This window comes from Lissotriton vulgaris, chromosome 9, assembly GCF_964263255.1.
Source record: "Lissotriton vulgaris chromosome 9, aLisVul1.2, whole genome shotgun sequence".
In the NCBI taxonomy this organism is placed as follows: domain Eukaryota; kingdom Metazoa; phylum Chordata; class Amphibia; order Caudata; family Salamandridae; genus Lissotriton; species Lissotriton vulgaris.
In genome coordinates this window covers 511,818,272-511,834,092 of record NC_141697.1, presented here as the reverse complement: position 1 = coordinate 511,834,092, position 15,821 = coordinate 511,818,272, and the positions used below count along the sequence as shown (strand labels likewise).

General features: G+C 47.2%; 1 protein-coding gene across 1 annotated transcript in view; it reads left to right on the top strand.

Annotated features, from left to right (window-relative positions):
* The window catches only part of EXOC5 (exocyst complex component 5), a 199,807-nt gene that overhangs the window by 142,893 nt on the left and 41,093 nt on the right, over window positions 1–15,821 (top strand). The window lies entirely within an intron of this gene.

The following is a 15,821-nucleotide window of genomic DNA, read 5'->3' as shown; positions in this document are numbered from 1 at the left end:
GCAAAATTGGTTTTACCACTGCATAATGTTATGCCATGACTACATATAATTATTGTTAGACCTGCCACCATTGGCGTGGGTCTCCCTTCAATTTTTTTGCTGTTGCCTCCTGTGTTTTTGCTGTGTGTTGGACTCCGTTGTGCAGATCTAGATGCATTGGGCACTTTGCCACTGCTGTTCAGTGCCAAAGTGCAAGTGCTCCCTTTGTAAATTACTGTTATGGATTGGTGTTTCCATGATTGGCAATTTGATTTACTAGTCAGTCCCTAGTATAGTGCACTGTGTGTGCCCAGGGCCTGTAAATCAAATGCTGCTAGTAGGCTGCAGCACTGATTTGCCACCCACAGAAGCAGCCTGTAAAATGTAACTCTGGAATGCCATTGCAGAGCCTGTGTACAGTCTGGGCCTGCCATGTTGACTTGGCAAGTGCACATTCTTGCCAGTCCCTAAACCTTCCCTTTTCTACATGTTAGGCACCCTTAAGGTAGGCCCAAGGTAATCCTGTAGGCAGGGTGCATTGTATTTGAAAGGTAGGACATGCCCTGATGTGTGGGGCATGTCCTGATAGTGAAATACTGGCAATTTCGATTTTCACTATTGCAAGGCTACCTGTTCCCATAGGACAGAATGAGGAGATAGTTTATAACATCTTATAAAAAATAACTGGACCAAGGAACAAGGTAAAAAAATAAAGTTTAGTATGCCTGAACTCAGAATGTTAAAGCCCATCTTTTAGTGAGGGTGACTTTTTTTATTCTGTGTTTGAAAATACCACTTTTAGAAATTAGATATTTTCTTGCCTAACCATCCAGTGTGCCTCTGCTAGGTTTGTGTATTGCATGTCTGGCTTTTGGATGACAGGGGCTGGAGAGGGGCGGTGGCTCCTGAAGTCTGATGAGTCAAGGCTGGGCCAAATGAACCTTGGCTGCACTTAGAGTAGGGGGAGGAGATTTCCTTTTCACCTGAACGGGACTGGTCTGCCTTCAACAATGCTGTCTCCACCTCCGGGCCAGGAAGCTGCACCAGTGAGGACAGAACTGGGTTTGGCCAGGTACAGGCACTCTCTGCCTTCAGAAAACAAAGGATTTTGGTGTATTAAAAGAAGGGCCCAGACCCTAGACATTTAGATCACTTCTGGGAATTAAGAGAAGCCTTTGCCAAGGAGAAGCCGAGGCGCAATACTGCCCCTGTTCTGTTTGCTGTCTGGGGTTTGCCTTCAGTGGCTGCTTGCTGCCAAGGAAAGAGAAAAGGACTTTGCTGTGTCATCTTGAGGAAGATCTCCAAGGGCTTGAAACTGAGCTTGCCTCCTGTTCTGAAGTATCAGGGACACAGAGACTTTATCACTTCTGTCTTTCTGCATCTAGAACTGCTGTTTCAGCTGCCAAGGAAGGAAATTGCAACACCGACGCCACCGGGCAACACCGTAACCTGCACCGAAGCCTTGGGCACCGCTCATGAAGAGCAGGACGCACCACCGCGACTTGCATCGTAGGCCTGACGCCGAGCCGCATCGACTCCGAAGCCGTCATCGAGGCGACTGCCTGCACCGAAGCCGAGGGCACCCCTCGTGACGTCCACGACGCACCTTCCTGACTCGCACCGCAGCCCCGACTTCAGCAATTCCGATGCTTCATCAAAGTGGAGCCGATCCTCGCCCTGGGTGACTCTCGAATTTATCGACTTTGTACCGTCGTAAGGAACCGCCCCCTCGCCGCCAATGAAGCATCACCTCCCCGATGCCGTGCACAGTCTTTGATTTCATCAATTCCAAGGTACTGTTCTTTGTGGATCTGCTTGCCTCCGGGCCCGACACTGTGCACCTCGTGGTCAACGCCGTTCTTTGGGATTTTTTCTGTCATGACTTTGTAATAACTCCAGGTGGAGTTATTTATTCTAGAACCTTTATTTGAGTGAATAACCTATTTTTAAGGATATCGTTTGATAATGTATTGTGGATTTGTGGTTGTTTGGTCTTGTTTTGGTTTAGATAAAGATAACTTTTTTTTCTAAACCGGTGTGGTGTCCATTTGTAGTGTTCACACTGTATTACTGTATGTGTTCACAAATGCTTTACACACTGCCTCGGAGATAAGCCTGTCTGCTCATGCTAAGCTACTAAAGGGACAGCGTGTAAAATATTTCTACGATACTTCAAACAGTAACACAGTGAAAATAAACCACAAAATGATCTCACAACACTTCAGAACAAAAAAGTTTTCTAAATAAAACAACAAAATTCCAATCAGTAGATCCAGAGATATTCAATTATAAAGATTTTAATGAAAATAGCGGCAGAAAGTACAAAGTGCCAACTGTAGATATCTGGTTGCTCCGGACCTGTCATAAGTTCAGGCCGACCGTGATTCAGCTTGGACCAGCTGCAAGGGTCCAATTAGGCCCACTGAACAGTGTACCTTAAATCCCTATTTGCGGAGTGTTGCAAGGATCAATGTCAAAGATACGTTGGTTCTGAGACACTTCAAGGCTGCGGTGCGAAGTCCTGCTTCCTCGTCGATGATCCGTTCAGCTACGGCTTGCAATCCAAAGACCCGTGTCAGGGATGCATTATGCAGTCGGTGCTGAGGCGTCGATTCAATGAGCTGCCATGCAGAGTCTGGTGGTGTTGTCGAGGCTGCAGTCAATGAGGGATACAAGGGCCTGTGCAGGGGATGCTACGTGCATCAGTGGTTCCAATGTGGTGACTGTCTGCGATGCAGGTCTTTGCGGCGGTTCCAATCCACAGGAACATTGCTGCTGCTGTTCTGCTCAGGGTTGCGCTGCTCAGCAGAGGAGTTGTGTCTGTTCCATTGTGTCCACAGAGGCTGACAGAGCATCTTAAGGCCACTTCCTAAGGCCCCGGAGATGGGTGGCAGCACTTGACAGGCTAGACTCACAGACGACCGAGTCCAGGTGCAGCTGCAAGGTTGTTGGAAGCCTGTTGTGTTTCTGAGGCTTCAGATCAGGTAAGCCCACTAGCTCTTTGAGTCACTCTAGGGTTTCTGGGTTCAAAAGATGCCGGTCCAGTCCTCCCCACCCAGGCAAGAGGAAAGCAGGTCAATACAGCAATGCAGAAGTCCTCCTTCCTGGCTGAGTATCCACAGGTCCAGAAAGGTATTGAAGGGTTGGTGTCTGAGATCCCTCTTTTAATACCCAGTTGTGCCATTGAAGTGGGGGAGAAGCTTCTAAAGGTTTCCCTTTGAAGTCCACTGGCATCCTGCCTTCCCTTCCTCCAGACTAACTACTGGGGATATGCAGCCCCTTGCATGGAGGCAGGACATTACATATTCAAGTGTTAGCATTGCTGTGCTCAGCTACACCCTCCCATCCTGCCAGTGATAGCTCATCCCATTTAGGCACGCCTAAGCTCTCTATTGTGTGTTGCTGTCTAGGAGGAAAGCACATACCCAGCTGTCGGCTACATCCAGTCGTGTGACTCATTGATAGGCTTAGGGGCACTAAAGGCCTAAGGCAGGAAGATGCCAACTATTTAACGCCTTCGCTGCTAGGCCTTTTCCCATCCTGTGCGAAGCCTTTTTTTGGATATTTGGGGTAGTGCGCGCTTAGGCCCCTGTAACTTTTTGACCACATAAGTTATCCACGCAAATTTTGTGTCCTTTTCTTCTAACATCTTGGGGATTCTAAAGGTAGCCAGGGTTTGTGGATTCCCTTGGAGGGGGTCACAGAGATTAGCCAAAATACACCAACATTTTGGGGTTTTTCAGAAAATTGGGAAAAACGGGCTACAAATGAAAGTGTCTGGGTTTTTCCCTGCAAATGTTATCAAAAAAGGGTTTTTGGGGCTGAAATCACCATTTTCCCAGCTTTAAGGGAATGACAGTCTTTTGTCAGAAAACCAACATGTTTTACACAGTTTTGGCATTTTTCTGGGACATAGCCTATTTTTGCTATTTTTTGTCCTTTCAACCACCTTCCAGTTAATGGTAAAAATGAGTATGAAAGCAATAATGGATCCTGGAAAGCTATACATTCTAGAAAAGTAGACAACATTCTGAATTCAGAAAGGGGTCATTTGTGTAGATCCATCCCATCAAGGTTTCTTTATAGAAACTAACAGTTAAATATTGGAAAAATTGAAAATTAGTTGGAAAAAACAGCCTTTTGTGTCAACGTTTTCACCTGTAACTTCTTGCAATTATGACAGTTCTTTGAAAGAAATATCCTGTTACATCTGCTGGACCTTTCTGGTTGTGGAGATATATAGGACTTGTAAGTTCACCAAGAACCAGACAAACCCAGAGTCAAAAACTGAGTAGCAATTTGCATTGGCTTTTTATTATGTACCGGGTATATAGCAATTATTGTGTGAAAATGTATAAATTGAAAAATCGGTATAAAAGACACCTATGTATTTATGAAATGGGTACAAATTATAGAGTTTAGAAACAGTACGTATTTGCACATTTTCAAAATTGGGAATACTCATACTAGCATGAGAATTATTGGTCATTTTTCAAAATGTCTTTTTTTTTTTTACACAATGTCTTTCATTTGGAAGGAAGAAATGCATCAAAACTCAATAGGTAATAACAGTTGCTTTACTAATCTGAATTACCCTAAGTCTCCCGATAAAAATGGTACCTCGCTTGTGTGGGTAGGCATAGTGTCCGCGACCGGAAAGGGCTCAAAACCCAACGTGAACACACCACATTTTCACAATGAAAATGTACCCTTTCTTTGCGAAGTGTGTAGCTGTCCTTTTTGAACCCTATCTCTGCCAGCAGCTAGGGAAACCTAGCAAACCTATACATTTGTGAAAACTAGACACCCAGGGGAATCCAGGATTGGGTTACTTGACCGCCTGCAACCATGTTCTGTTACCCAGAATCCCTTGCAAACCTATAAACTTGTCAAAAAAGCCACATTTTCCCCACATTTCAGTGGTGGAAAGTTTTGGAATCTGCGTGGATCCACACATTTCTACCCACCCCGCGTTCCCCAAAGTCTTCAGAGAAAAATGGTACCTCACTTGTGTGGGTCGGCCTAGTGCCGGTGACAGGAAACGGCGCAAAGCGCAACGTGGTCACACCTCAATCGCCCAGTGAAAAATGACCCTTTTTTGGCAAAGTGCCTAGCTGTAGTTTTTGTAATCTAGCTCTGCCGGCACCTTGGGAAACCTAGCAAACCTATACATTTTTAAAAAGGAGACACCCAGGGGAATCCAGGATGGGGTGACTTGACGGCCTCCCACCAGGTTCTGTTACCCAGAATCCCTTGCAAACGTAAAAAAGTCCAAAAAACATATTTGCCACAGTATTGGAACTTTCATAGATTCCCATGCTTTGTATCATTCCCCGTCGTCGGAACAGGAGCCTCGGTAGTATCACAACCATAGAAACAAAAGAGAAAAAATAGGCCTAGGCCTCATCTTCTTTTGTATCCTATCACCCTCTTTGTGTAAAAGAGACCAAACTTTTGTCAGGACCAATCAGAGCAGCCTCACCCCCTAGAACCTTCCTGAGAGAGCTCAGAGCCTCAGATTTTTCTACCGCACGTTGTGCTAGGGAGTCTCCACAAAGCTCTGCTGTTTTTCTCATTCTAACTGTTTATTTCTTCAAGTTTTCTACTTCAATCAGGACATGTCTGACAAGGAGAAGAAGGCCTTATTCAGGTCCTGTGCGTCTTGTGTAAAAAAGCGTCTTTTTGTGGAAGATAAGCATGAAAGCTGTATCTATTGCTTATACCCTGACCACAAGGCCACAGACTGCAAAATTTGTAGAACCTTCTCTACTAAGACACTTCGTGACAGAGAGGGACGGCTTTTGACCTGGCTTCAAAAAATGACTCGGAAGGAGGTTCTCTCATCGGATGGAGAGGATTCGACATCTCTGGCTTCCTCTCACAGATCCAAGAAGAGGGGTAGGTCTCCTCCTGGATCTTCTTCAGCTGAGCCCCCTTCTAAGGCCCCTCATAAGATCTCTGACAGGTCTGAGAGGGCTAGTCCCCTTAAATCTCCTCACGGAAGTGAAAAGGAGAGGCAGGGACAGGCTGCTGGATTAGTTACAGCCTCTAAGGACAAAAAGGAGGTTTCTATCACTTCTCCTGAAAATTCTGTGAAAATTCCCACTGCTTCCTTGGCTCTGTCGACGGGCTCGTCGTCGGTAGCGGTTTCAGCGTCGACGACTTCGCCGTCGTTCGAGGTTCCTGGTTCGTCGACGATAACTTCAACGTCGACGATGGTGGTCTCCGGAAAGCTGCTGTCGACGGCATCGTCGATGACTAAAACTACTACGACGACAACGACGACAATGATGGTGATGACGACAAGTTCGTCTACGAGACAGTCGACGATCATCCCGTCGACGACGACCAAGACTCCGTCGACGATGTCTTCTGTGCCGTCGACGACTCCGTCGACAATACCGTCGACGGCCTCCGAACCGTCGTCGACGGCTCCGTTGACGAAGCCGTCGATGGGACAAAAACGGCAACTTCCTCTGCAGAGAGTGAAAATTACACCTGAGATGACGTCTCCTCGATGAGTTTCGACACATCTACAGACATTGCTTCTGGATGACGATTCGGAGGAGGATGAGGAAAATGAAGGCCATTTTGGGGATGCCTACAGTCCCTCAGACTTAAATGTAAAATTGCAAGAGACTGACACGGAGGAATATTATGAGCAATGTGACCAATGGATGCATCAATATGTTCCACAAGAACTACGTCCACCTGGTTTAGGGCAGGACATGGTGGCCTGCAGTTGATGCTGCAGGACTATAGGAACAGGTTTCCTTCGGAACAGTCAATGCAGTCTACGCAACCTCCACCTCAGGCGTTGCCGCAAGCGCAGCTAGTGGTCGAACTTCCTCCATCACAAGTGGTGTGTCTCACACCACCAACGGTCATTTCTAGGGTCCTTTTCCAGACACCGGATCCTCCACTCCTATTCAGCAGGATACCTCTTCGGATGATGAGGTACAGGTGGATCCCTTGACTGATCCATTGCAGGACCCAGACTTGGATCAAGGAGACAGTGGGTTTTAAGATCCAGACGCCACTGCTCGGGATACTTCTATTTCCCCTCCAGTTGATATAGGGGGGTTCCATAACCTCCTGGAGAGAGCTGCAAAGAGGTTTGGACTACCAATTTCGAAGGAAGAGTCTGAATGTTTCCTGTATGACTTTTAGGATCAGTACAGAAGATCGGTCAAATCCATTCCTATTATTGAGCATGTGTTGGAGGAAGGTATGAAGATAATGCAAAATCCAGCCACTGTGATTCCGGTTCTCCCCAGGTTGGAAAAGAAGTATAAGGCTCCAGATGGCAGTCCAGCTTGTCTTCTTGGGCAGCCGAAGCCTGATTTGGTGATATCACAGGCTGCTCAAAGCAAGTCCAAGAACCCATCAACACCTTTGACTACGCCTCCGGACAAGGACGGTAGGCGCCTGGATAACGTGTGGAAGAGGTTTTCTTCCATGGCCAGCTTACTGGTTCGAGCAGCAAATACTCTCGCCATTCTAGGCAGATACGATCGCCAGATGTGGTGTGACATGGAGCCGTTTGTGGAACAACTGCCAGACTCCGCGAGGGAAGAGGCAAAGATAGTTCTGATGGAGGGAGAAAAATCATCCTCTGAAGTTATCGACTGTGCTATGGACATAGTGTCCACGGCTTTTCGGGCATTGGCAGGGTCAGCTGTGCTTCGTCGCCAAGGCTGGTTGAGAGCCACCTGGTTTCGTCAGGAGGTCCAAAATAAGATCCTGGACCTCCCATTTGATGGAGAGATGCTCTTTGGTAAGCATGTTGATGATGCCCTGCAGAATATAAAAAAGGATACGGACACGGCGAAATCTTTGGGATCACTCAACTACCGTAAGGTCCCATTTAAAGGCGCTCGTGGCAGAGGTTTCTCTTCATATAGAGGCAACACCCAACAGAGATATTCCTCTCAGTCTTTGCAATCTTATAAGACTCAATATTCAAATCAACGGCACGGACAATCGGCGTCTTACTCTCGTCAACCTCCGCGAGGGCGTCAGAACCGTCAGCGATGCGACAATACCAAGAGACAATAGCGGCCTCCTGGCTCTACCTACTGTTCCTCCCCTCCCAGTCACATCAGTGGGGGGCAGCACATCATTTTGCGTGAACAGCTGGAAGTGTATAACATCGGACCAGTGGGTCCTGAATATTGTTCAAAGTGGCCATACGTTGGAGTTCCAAGACCTTCCTCCAACGAGAGCTCTGGGCGCCACCAGTACAAAACATCTGGGACTGGTCCACCTCGAAGCCCACCAATTGTTCCTCAAAGGGGCAATAGAACCGGTACCTCTCTCTGATAGCTTAGGTTTTTATTCCAGGTTCTTCCTGGTTCGGAAGACGGCAGAGACTTGGCGCCCCATACTAGACCTACGAGAGCTCAACACTTATCTCATCAAACTCTCTTTCAGGATGGTCACTCTCCAAGAAATTCTTCCTCTTTTGAACCCAGGCGACTATTTGGCGTCTCTGGATTTAGAAGATGCGTATTTCCACATTCCAATACACCCAGCTCACAGACAATATCTGCGATTCACAGTGGGAAAGAGCCATTTCCAATTCAAGGTGCTTCCGTTTGGCCTTCGGTCTGCACCTCGGGTATTCACCAAAGTGTCGGCACCAGTAGCAGCTTTTCTACGAAAACAATCCCTGGAGGTTTTCCCTTATTTGGACGACTGGCTCGTCAAGGCTCCATCTTTCAAGGACACCTCTCAAGCTGTTTCGGCTTGCATTCAGTTGTTCAGTCACCTGGGCCTTCAATTGAACACACACAAGTCAGTTCTACAGCCCTCCAGATCCACAAGGTTCCTTGGGGCCATTTTAGACACGACGCAATGCACAGCTCGTCCTTCAGAAGAACGTCAACAGAAGTTGATCAGATCAGCTCGTCAACTGTTCCACAAGAAATACCTTTCAGTCAGAAAATACAAGTCCCTGCTTGGGTCGATGTCCTCTTGCATACCATTAATACCTCATTGCAGGCTGCGAATGCGCCCTCTGCAGGAAGAGCTAGACAAACAATGGTGCCAAGCAGAGGGATCATTCAACGACAAGGTGTTGGTGACACCAGAAATGAGAAAGGCATGCGAATGGTGGCTAGTGCAGGACAATATCGCACAGGGTCTGACGTTCAGAGTTTCACCATCCCCTCTGATCATGACAACGGATGCCTCTTTGGAAGGCTGGGGAGCGGTGCTCCGAGAGCTTTAAATCAGCGGGCACTGGAGTCCAGAACAGCGTCAGTGCCATATACATTTTTTTGAGCTAGCGGCCATTCGTTTGGCTTTGCAGGCTTTCCTTCCCAGAGTCCGAAATCATACAGTGCTGGTCCGGACGGACAATACGACGGCCATGCACTACGTCAACAAGCAAGGAGGAACGAGATCGCAAACTCTGTCCAAAGAAGCTCAGAGGATCTGGGATTACGCGATTCTACACAACATCAGCTTGAGAGCCGAACATCTGGCAGGCTCTCTCAATGTCAAGGCGGATGCCCTGAGTCGCCAGACAGAGGTGAATCACGAATGGGAGTTGAATCAGTCCATTCTGGAGAGTGTGTTTTCGGTCTGGGGGACACCAACCATCGACCTTTTTGCCGCTCCGGTGAACGCCAAATGCCGGTTTTACGCAAGCAAAGTTCACCATCAGGGATCTCTGGGGAACGCCCTTTCGATGGCCTGGTACAGCGCATTCTTTTACGCTTTTACGCCAATTCCCCTCATTCCTCGAATACTCGAAAGCGGAACCATGCAAGATGATTCTCATTGCACCAGCTTGGCCCCGGCAATTTTGGTACACAGAACTCCTTCTACTCTCCCAAACTCATCCGATTTGCTTGCGACCAATTCCTTCCCTATTGTCGAGGAATCAAGGACAAGTTTACCATCCGGATCCGAAATCACTGCACTTGACAGCGTGGCTCCTGAACACAGAGAGTTCCGTCATCTGAATCTCTCCCAGGAATGTAGAGACATTTTGTCCCAAGCTCGAGCACCAAGCACTAATAAAACTTACAAAGCTAAATGGAAGAGGTTCTGCCTGTGGTGTCAGAGACAAGATCTCCATCCTTACAAATCTCTGCCTCATCAACTTTTGCCATATATACTATCATTGGCAAAGTCTGGGTTGGCGCATTCATCTGTTAAGGTACATCTTGCAGCCATATCGAGGTTTAGGCGCAGTTCTTCAGGCCCTTCGTTATGGTCCTCTAGGATTATTAAAAGATTCTTAAAAGGCTTGTTTCGAATGTATCCTCCTGTTCGCCCTCCTCCACCAGTTTAGCAACTCAATCTTGTCCTGGCTCAACTCATAAAAGCTCCGTTTGAGCAGGTGCACAAGGCGTACTTGAAATTCCTGTCTTGGAAACTTGCCCTCCTCTTAGCTCTAACATCAGCGAGAAGAGTAAATGAGCTTCAAGCCCTCTCCATAGTGCATCCATTCCTGCAATTCAAAAAAGATGTGCTTATCCTTCGCACCAATCCGAAATTTATTCCAAAGGTGGCGTATGAGTCCACTTGAATGAACCTTTGATTTTAAAGTCTTTCTTTCCGCGCCCTTCAACGCCTGCGGAACGCACATTACATTCTTTGGGCGTTCAAAGATGCTTAAAATTCTACTTAGAGCGCACACGACCCTTTCGGAAATTATCCCAATTGTTTGTGTCCAACAGCGCACCACGGAAGGGGTTTCCTTTGGCAAAGAGTGGCATTTCCCGCTGGATCTCCAGTGCGATTCAATTCTGCCATCAGGAGGCGGGAAAGCCTTTGGACAGAAAAGTCCGTGCACATTCCACAAGGTCTGTGGCATCGTCGGTGGCTCTTTTCTCTGGAGTCGCCATTAAGGACATATGCAGGGCAGAAACGTGGAGCAGCACACATACCTTCACGAAGTACTACTGCCTGGAGTCTGCAGGACGAGACGACGCGGCTGTTGGTCAAGCAGTTCTGCGGAATCTTTTCCATTGAGAGGTGAGCTTTCCCTACAAGCCCTCCATCCTGGTGAGCACATTTTGTTTCTTGTTTGCTATGCTATAAGTTTATATGCTTTATGGTTATGTGATGCCATGTATCTACAAAATGTGTCATGGTTATTACTGCTAGCTACTCTGATACAAAGCATGGGAATCTATGAAAGTTCCAATACTGGGGCAAGAAAACAAGTTACTTACCTGTAACTTTGGTTCCCCAGTATTAATAACTTTCATAGATTCCCATGCGCCCACGCTCCTCCCCTGGGAAAGCTCCGTTTTTTGACAGAGATAGTGGCGGTTTGCACAACGGCTACGAAAATCTGAGGCTCTGAGCTCTCTCAGGAAGGTTCTAGGGGGTGAGGTTGCTCTGATTGGTCCTGACAAAAGTTTGGTCTCTTTTACACAAAGAGGGTGATAGGATACAAAAGAAGATGAGGCCTAGGCCTATTTTTTCTCTTTTGTTTCTATGGTTGTGATAATACCGAAGCTCCCATTCCGACGACGGGGAATGATACAAAGCATGGGAATCTATAAAAGTTACCAATACTGGGGAACCAAAGTTACAAGTAAGTAACTTGTTTTCTTTCCCTACATTTCTGTGGTGGAAAGTACTGGAATTTGCATGGTTCCACAAATGTTCTTCCATCCCGCGTTCCCCAAAGTCTTCCAAGAAAAATGGTACCTCACTTGTGTGGGTCGGCCTAGTGCCTGTGACAGGGAACTGTGCAAAACGCAACGTGGTAACACCTCAATTTCGCATTGAAAAATGACCCTTTTTTGGCAAAGTGCCTAGCTGTCGTTTTTGAACCCTAGCTCTGCTGGCACCTGGGAAAACCTAGCAAACCTATACATTTTTTAAAACTAGACACGCAGGGGAATCCAGGATGGGGTGGCTTGACTGCCTCCCACCAGGTTTTATTACCCAAAATCCCTTGCAAACCTAAAAAATTGACAAAAAAACACATTTTCCCCACATTTCTGTGGTGGAAAGTTCTGGAATCTGTGTGGATCCACAGATTTCCACTCACCCCTCGTTCCCCAAAGTCTTCTGAGAAAAATGGTACCTCACTTGTGTAGGTAGGCCTAGTGCCCATGACGGGAAACTGTGCAAAACACAATGTGGTCATATCTTCATTTCACTGTGAAAAATGACCCTTTTCTGGCAAAGTGCCTAGCTGTAGTTTGTGAACCGTAGCTCTGTCGGCACCTAGGGAAACCTACCAAACCCACACATTTCTGGATTGTAGACACCCGGGGGCTTCCAAGGAGGTATGGTTTGCGTGGATCCCCCCACATTTTCTTACCCAGAATCACTTGCAAACCTCAATTTTAGCTGAAACAATCAGTTTTTTCACACATTTTTGTGTGGGTAAGTGTGGCATAACCAGGCTCACACAAATTTCCTACAACCCTGCGTTCCCCCAGGTCTCCCGATAAAAATGCTGCCTCACTTGTGTGGGAGGACCAAGTACCCACAATAGGCAAGGGCCCCAAACTTAGTGAGGCGACGTCAAAATTGCCTATCTCAAAACCACCTGCTTTTGCAAGGGGGTCACCTGGGTTTTTGACCCTGTGCTAGACGGCCATCTAGGGAAACCTACTAAGCCCACACTTTTCTGAAAACTAGACACCCCGGGGCTACCGAGGAGGTATGGCTTGCATGGAACCCCCAACGTTCCCTTACCTAGATTCCCTTGCAAACCTCAATTGTTGCTGAAAAAATCTGTTTTTTCACACATTTTCGTGTGGGTAAGTCTGGCATCACCGGGCTCACACAAATTTCCTACCACCCAGCGTTCCCCCATGGTCTCCCGATAAAAATGGTGCCTCACTTGTGTGGGAGGCCCAAGTACCCGCGACAGGAAAGGGCCCAAAACATTTTTTGATAGGCAATGTTGATATTGCCTCAAAACGTTTTGTGCCCTTGCATGTCACAGGTACTTGCCCAAGGGGCCGCGACCCCAACAAACACTGGCGCCCATTTAAAAAAAAAAAATCCCTGGCGTCTAGTGGGCATTTCTGCTGCACGATCGTGCAGCAGGAATGCACAAAAGAGGCATCGAGGGAAAGGAAACCCCTTTCCTTTCCCCCGATGCCTCTTTAGTTAAATTCCCCCTAACCAGCCCCAAAACTTACCTGTTAGTTCACCGACGTGCAGGAAGCAAATGGCTTCCTGCGCGTTGGTGAACTAAAGGGAACCTCCAATGACGTCAGCGCGCCTCGAGCGCTGACATCATTAATGACGCGGAGCGGGACGGGGGAGGCAGGGGAAGGTCTTCCCCTGCCTTCACCGTTTGAAAGAGGACGATCGAACGCCCACGGGGGGAGCGCCAGCGCTTCCCCCGTGGGTGGGTGCCATGACGAGCTGAGCTCGTCATCAGCACATGGCGAGTGTGTGACATGACGAGCTCATCTCGTCATCCGCACACAAGGGGTTAAAAGTGGCAATTTCAAAATTGTCATTTCAAATCTACACTCGCCGTAAGATGTCGCACTTTTTAAGTCCATTGCACCCTGCCTTTAGGTTTGTTTAACACCTTGGCTGCTAGAGGTTTTACCCCGCGGCGCTGCATTTCCTGATTTCCCATTGTTCATGACGAGCTCAGCTCGTCATGAGCACACGACCAGTGTATTGCATGACGAGCTGAGCTCGTCATGAGCAGCGAAGGGGTTAAGGCCTACCCTACTTATATGTATTAAAAACATGTTTAAAAAATGTTTAAAGGGCTTTTTAAGTGGGTGGCACAATCTATGCTGCAGGCCCACTGGTAGCAATCAATTTACAGGCCCTGGGCACAGGCAGCGCCTCTTTGCTAGTGACTTACAAGTAAAGTGAATATGCCAATTCGGGATAAGCCAATGTCACCAAGTTTTAAAGAAGTGAGCACATGCACTTTAGCACTGGTTAGCAGTGGTAAAGTCTACAGAGCCCTAAGGCCAGCAAAAGCGAGATCAGCCAAAAATGGAGGAGGAAGGCAAAATGTTTAGGGAAAGAGCAGCATAATGGTGACAGGTCGAACACTACAGATGAATTCCGCGAGTAGGGGGAAATCATAAATCATTTTCTGTGAGCAATAGTACTTGTATGAGTGCAGATTTATTATTACCTTTGTGAACCTGGCCTGAAAAGCAAACCACTGTAATCATGTCCTTCATGTGGTTTACACAGGTCCTACTGTGAACAAGCATTTGCAATGCAATAGGTCTCGCAATTGCGAGACATTTAGGTATTGGCATTGTACATGACAATGCCTTTTATTTATGTCTAAAAAACCTGCAGTAATAAAGGGCATTGCCGTTTACAATACCAATAGGTTAAAGTTTCAGAAATGCGAGACCTATTGCACTGCAAATGGTTGTTTACCAAAAACCTCGAGGTCGGCATTAGCCCTTCAGATACATATGCGTTTTGTACCAAAAAGTGGAGGTAATTCATGATGTGCTGATTAGATTATTCCCATTTGAACCACTGCCTACGTATTGTCTATAATAGATGAATAAGGCCGGCCTACTGTGCTTGGTTTGATTACCTACGTAAATTACACAGTGTTGTGAGCAACACTCTACTGGTGCACAGTTGCTTGACTCCCTGCCAGGACAGTGTGGCTCACTGGTTAGAGCAGGCAGACCCTGAAGCAGAGGTCCGACCCGGGACCAGGGTTCAATTCCCGACGTGGCAGGGTCTTGAGCTCAAATGTCCATGGACTTGATAATTCTCGCTTCGGTGCCTGACCTAATCATGGGTTCACACTCTGCAACTCTGGGCATTAAGCTTGCTTAATCTCCACAACGGCCCCCCGCGGCGGGATGCCTGGCTTTCACCTTGGGGATGCCCTGTAGGGGCTATCTCACAGGGAAAAGCCAGGATGGGTTCCCAAGGCAAGCGCGGAGATACCCCTTCGGGGGTCGATTCAGGCGCTATATAAGAAACATAATAATAATAATAACAGTGGTGTGGTGCAGCTGTTGCAATTTTCATTTTTTGCCCTCAAATGCGCCCTCCCCTTTGGCATTCAAATGCACCCTCACCTTTGGCACTGTAATGCGTCCTCAGCATTTAAATGCACCCTCAGCCTTCACACTCGAATGCGCCCTCACCTTTGCCACTCGAAAACAACCTTGGCATTTAAATGCGCCCTCAACCTCTGCTTTGGCACTAGACTGCACCCCCAACCTCAGCTTTGGCACTCTAATGCACCCCCAACCTCTGTTTTGGCACTCCTATGTACCTTCAGGTTCCATTATATCCAGTGCTTCAAATGTGCAGGCACTGTCCGGTGCTGGGTACCTGTACTTTTTTAATTTAAAAGTGAGAGTACCAGCACTTCAGCACTTCTGCAATACATTTAATGGACAGTATCAGCACTTCTTAGGAGCAAACAGGCACTCTAAAGACTGAATACCTGCAATTCTCCTGTTCCATCAAAAGCACTGACTGACCACAGTATTACAATGTGAATCTCTCCTATAACATACAATGGGACCACACTGACGCATCACGAACCACGCTCAGGCACAGAGACCTAACGTAAAATGGAGGGCCCTCCTGCCTCTCCCTAATATCCACCCATTAGAGCGTTCAAAGGATGTATGCAAGTAAGTCCGAGATACTACTGTTTGGGAGAGACTGTGATCTGTGGTCAGAGCAGTGGTGGCCAGATAAGCTAAAACCGGCACCCTTACCCAAAGAGGCAGTTAAAAACCTAGGGTTTTGAATTGATAGTAGTTTGTCTTTTGACACTCAATCCAAATCAGTTGCAGGGACCTGCTTTGGACTTTTGCATAGACTAAAACCTCTACTTGGCTTTTTTTAATCCAAAATTCACCATACTATCATTCAGGTCACGATTT